This window comes from Rhinopithecus roxellana, chromosome 19, assembly GCF_007565055.1.
Source record: "Rhinopithecus roxellana isolate Shanxi Qingling chromosome 19, ASM756505v1, whole genome shotgun sequence".
NCBI lineage: Eukaryota > Metazoa > Chordata > Mammalia > Primates > Cercopithecidae > Rhinopithecus > Rhinopithecus roxellana.
The window spans coordinates 13346078-13351645 of NC_044567.1; the positions used below are offsets into that span (position 1 = coordinate 13346078).

Genomic DNA, 5568 nt, shown 5'->3' on the forward strand with positions numbered 1-5568 from the left:
AAGATCTCCAGATCTATGGTGTAGCAATAAAAAACAGGCATTCATTTTCTGTTGCCATTTTTAGTGAAAATGTGCCTAAACTTTTACCATTATCTCTGCTGCAGGTTTCTTTGTTGGACACAGGCTTTTTATCATACTTGTGTCTTTGTCTTCTGTACAAATTTTCTGGTGTCCCTTGAGTTTTTAGTATTTGTTAAAGTTAACCTCATTTGTGGTGCTTTTTTTTAGAAGGATTATTTCTGGTGCATGATGAGGTGCAAATTTCTGATGAAAGCTTTCCCACTTTCAAGGCATTCATGGAGTTTTTAGTGAGTATGAATTTTCTAGTGTCTAATGTCGTGTGACTTCTTGCTGAAAGCTTTCCCACAGTCTCTCCACTGATAAGGCTTCTTACCTGTGTGTATTCTCAAATGCACAGCAAGCGTTGAGAACTGAGAGAAAGCTTTCTCACATTCATTACAACCATAGGACTTCTCACCAGTATGGCTTCTCACATGCACCATGAGAGATGAGCTCTGAGAGAAGGCTTTTCCACATTCATTACATTCATAGCATTTCTCTCCAATGTGAATGTTCTGATGTTTTATGAGGTACTTCTTCTAACCAAAGGCTGTTCCACATTCACTACATTTAAAAGGCTTCTCTCCAATATGCATTTTGTCATGCTCAGTAAGGTTGGATTTGCCACTAAAGGGTTTTCCACATTCCTTACATACATAGGGCTTCTCTCCTGGTGAGTTCTCTGGTGTCTGATGAGGTTTGTCTTCTGAATGAAAGCTTTCCTGAAATGTTTACACTCAAAAGATTTTTCTCCAGTGTGAATTTTCTGGTGTGTAAGGAGGTTTTCATTCTGGCTAGAGGATTTTCCACATTCAATACATTCGAAAAGCTTCTCGCCGGTATGGGAGTTCTAATGTTTAATGACATACTCCTTTTGGCTAAAGGCTTTCCCACACTTGTTATATTCAAAAGGTTTCTCTCTCATGTGAAAATGCTCATGCTCAGTGAGGTTTGACTTGTGGCTGGACACTTTCCCACATACCTTACAGGCAAAGGGATTTTCCCCACTGTAAATTCTCTGCCGGCTGAGGTGTGACATGTGAATGGAAGCTTTCCCATACCCACAAGGTTTCTCTCCAGTACAAATTTCTTGATGAATGAGGATTTACTTTTGGCTTAAGATATTTCCACATCTCTTATATTTATAAGGCTTCTCTATGTGTGACCTCCTAAATGCAGAGTAAGGGATATGGTTTGAGAGGAAATGTTATCACATTCAGTACATTCAATGCTTTCTCTCCAGAAAAATTTTCTGTTATTCAATAAAGTATTGCTATCTTCACTGGTTTGTCTCCAGCACGAATTTGCTGCTTCTCAGTGAGGATTGTCATCTAGCTAAGGGCTTGTCAACACTCCTTAGTCGCACAGGGTTTCTCTTCAGCATGACTTCTACGTTCGATGAAATGCGACATGTGAGTAAAATTTCCCCCACATTCAGTAAATTCATAGGGCTTCTCTCCAATATGAACACTCTGGTATGAGATGAGGTACAAATGTTTTAAACCAGAGGCATTTACACTTAAAGGGGGCTAATACCCTAAGGAGTAAGCTGTGGTAGAGAAGTTCCCAACTAACTCCCTTGATGATTCTTTCCTACACAAGCTCCCTCATGATTTCAATCCAGGTTGTGATTCAAACTCAAAACTTCAAAAAGGTGTGCCCTCAAAAGAAACAAGGTCTGAGAACAGAGGAAGTATTTTTTCTTATATTCAATGCTCTTTTCCTCAGTCTTTACTGGAGAGGGATCAACATGTCCCCCAAGTCCTTGTGCCTGTCTATCTCTTCATCATCTTCTCGGGCTTCTTCTAAAATGGAGCATAAAGAACCATAGCACAAAGGAGTTAATTTGTAAAGTACCCAGAACCATGGCTGGCACATGGTAAGCCCTTCATCTTGCCTTTGTACTGCCATCACTTTTATTTGTGAAATTTCCCATTACTAGCAATAAAACGTCAGACTGTGCTTTTTTGAGATTAACTCTGGTAGCCCATTTCCCAATATGAAAAGCATCTATATTATTAATGCTTCCAACTAAATCATGAGAAGGGAACCCTACTTGAGGTGATCTAGGTAGAAAATTAACATAAATGGGTCCACGAAGCTGAGAGTACTCTTGAAAAATAACCTATTTCAGAATTTAGCAAGTTGCATAACAAATAATGAAGAATTGTTAAATAAAAGAAAAAGATGACTACATAAATATGAGAAAGTCCACCTGGAATGCCTAAGAAGAAAAATACTGCTCAAATTTCTATTTATTTATTTATTTACTTATTTATGTATGAGACAGAATTTTGCTCGTTACCCATGCTGAAGTACAGTGGTGCGATCTCAGCTCACAGCAACTTCCACCTCCTGGGTTCAAGCCATTCTCCTGCCTCAGCCTCCCATGTAACTGAGATTACAGGCATGCACCACCACACCTGGTTAAATAATGCTCATATTTAAAAGAAAGAGAATAGATCAACCAACAAGTGCTTCCTCCCAAAACCCCATGAAAATGATAAGAAAGGGGAAAGTGGTACAAACTCACAAGAAAAAAAATATAGAAGAGCCACTGGTACACAACAACAGATATTAACAGATTTTTCAGTAATGGAAAGGATATGGAAGATTTCAGTGCACAGCTGAGTTATCTGAGGAAATTCAAATAATGGAAATGTACTGCAGAAGAGAATGCCAGTGATTTGTACCACAAAATATCAGAAAGACTCAGAAAATGAAGGGAATTAGGTTTTTCAAAAGGAATAAAGGATGGTGGCTGAAAAAAAGTGTAAGGAGCAGTTGAACACGAAATGTCCTCTCATGAGAAAAAAGGACTCGTCACACCTTTATAAGAAACGGAAGTTTATCCTTGCAGAATTTTAATCAGAGCTCAGGGGCATTCAGGAAATGAGATGACAGGAATGAGCTTCTATACGGAAATCAGAGATTAAACCTACATATATGGTAAGACCTGCAGCACCATTCTGCAGATGAAGACAAGACGCTGGCAACGAGGTGTATACACCTACGGGCAGGATACAAGAGGATCCTTCTCTGGGGAACTGAAAAGCCCACAATGAACCTCATTAGCAGCCTGGCCAGCATGGTGAAAACCCATCTCTACTAAAAATACAAAAAATTAGCCCGGGGTGGTGGTGTGCACGTGTAGTCCCAGCTGCTTGGGAGGCTGAGACATGAGAATTGCTTGAACCTGGGAGGCAGAGGTTGCAGTGAGCTGAGATCACACCACTGCACTCCAACTCCAGCCTGGGTGACACAGCAAGACTCACAAAAACAAAACAAAACAAACAAACAAAACCTCATTTATATGCCCCTCCAAGATGATAAGTGCCACTTTTATTCATATGTCATCAGCTAAAACAAAGGACTTGGCCATGGCTGAGTTCACTGGAGTCAGACAGTATAATCCTTCTGCAAGACGGAGACCAATTTTTTTTTGTTCTTTGAATATTTCCTCCAATGAGTTTTCTTTTCTTTGCTTTGTTTTTTTTGTTGTTGTTGTTTTGTTTTGTTTTTGGAACTTCTTTTACTCAGCTTTTTGTTTCCTTGGTGTATTGTCTGAATTTGTCATTGAAACTTCTACCATGAAATGACACTTTTCATTTGTGATCCTATTTTATTGGCCAAGCGAGCACCTAGCCATGACTGAGTTTGCTAGGGTGAGGCAGGCTATGCCTTCTGGAACAAGGTGTCTTCTTGTTCCAGAGACAAATGGTTCACTAAGCATTTCACTTTTCAGTCACTGAAGCCTACCAGATATGAGCACTCAGGCAGAGAAGAGCTTATGATCACCTTTTAGTGAGCTGTTAACAAATATTCCACTAATTCCGCTAACACGAAAGACATCAAAATCAAGAGAAAAAAACTATGAGGAAATAAAGGCAAGGCCCAGCAAACAACACTAAAACCAATCAGGAATAGGTAGAAGATATTTTGTCAGTTAAACAATAACAGGATTTTGTAAGCAAGAAATGGAAAGGAAAGTTCCCTTAGAAATTAAGACTGTGAGAGAGGGACAAAAAAAAAAAAAAAAAAAAAAAAAAAGATAAAGGTGAGCGTATCCACATTCATCAATAAGGCAGCTTGTCCCAGAAGGCATCCCCTGCCTCACCCTAGCAAACTCAGTCATGGCTAGGTGCTTGCTTGACCAATAAAATAGGATCACAAATGAAAAGTGTCATTTCATGGTAGAAGTTTCAATGACAAATTCAGACGATACACCAAGGAAACAAAAAGCTGAGTAAAAGAAGTTCCAAAAAAAAAAAAAAAAAAAAAAAAAACCACAAAACAAAAACAAAAAAACAAAGAAAAGAAAACTCATTGGAGGAAATATTCAAAGAACAAAAAAACTGCCTCTACTGTAAGTCAAAGGGCCCACTTGAGTAAGAATAAGACCCATACCTAGACACATTACCGTACATTTCAAAACAGAAAATACGGAGGCTATAAGTGTTCTCAGAAAGAAAGAACAGGGCTGGACACGGTGGCTCACACCTGTAACCCCAACACTTTTGGAGGCCAAGGTGGGAGAATCACTTGAGCCCAGGAATTTAAGACCAGGCTTGACAACATAGTGAGACCCCATCTCTACAGAAAAAAAAAAAAAAATAGTAAAGAGTTTCGGAGACCAAAAAGTCTAAGAACAGCTGCTCAAAATATTCATTCAACAAATACTTGTCTCCTTACCATGTGCATAGCACAGTTCTAGGCTCTAGGGATAAACAGTATTGAACAAAATTAATATCTTCTGCTGTCATCAAGTTTACATTCTAGTGGAAATAAGAATAGAGATGGTTTGTTAAAAAGCAATCCAGGTATAGTGGCTCCTGCTTGTAATCCCAACACTTTGGGAAGATGAAGCAGGCAGATCACTTGAGGTCAGGAGTTCGAGACCAGCGAGGCCAACATGGTGAAACCCTGTCTCCACTAAAAATAAAAACTTAGCCATGGCAAGGTGTGGTGGCTCATGCCTGTAATCTCAATGCTTTGGGAGGCTGAAGTGGCAGATCACCTGAGGTAAGGAGTTCAAGACCAGCCTGGCCAACATGGTGAATCCCATCTCTACTAAAAACACACACACACACACACAAAAAAATTAGCTAGTCTTTGTAGCAGGTGCCTGTAATCCCAGCTACTTGGGAGGCTAAGGTGGGAGAATCCCTTGAACCCAGGAGGGGGAGGTTGCAGTGAGCTGAGATCACAGCAGTGCACTCCAGCCTGGGTGACAGAGTGAGACTCCATCTCAAATTAAAAAAAAAAAAAAGTTTTAAGTGCTATGGAAAAAAAATTAGGGAAGCAGTAAATAGTTTCAATTTCAGATAGAATGATCTCTGACAATGCAAGAATCATGTCAAGACATGAAGAGAATTAAGACAATGATCCTTACAGGTATATGGGGGGACAGCTTTCTTTCTTTTGTCTTCCTTCTTTTCTTTTCTTCTCTTTTCTCTTTTCTTTTCTTTTCCTTTCTTTTCCTTTCTTTTCCTTTCTTTTCCTTCCTTC

At 39.4% G+C, this 5568-nt stretch overlaps 1 pseudogene; it reads right to left on the minus strand.

Moving 5' to 3' along the window:
• Positions 1–305: 305 nt before the first annotated feature.
• LOC115894864 lies at positions 306–1159 on the minus strand (annotated as a pseudogene).
• Between the last annotated feature and the right edge of the window lie 4409 nt (positions 1160–5568).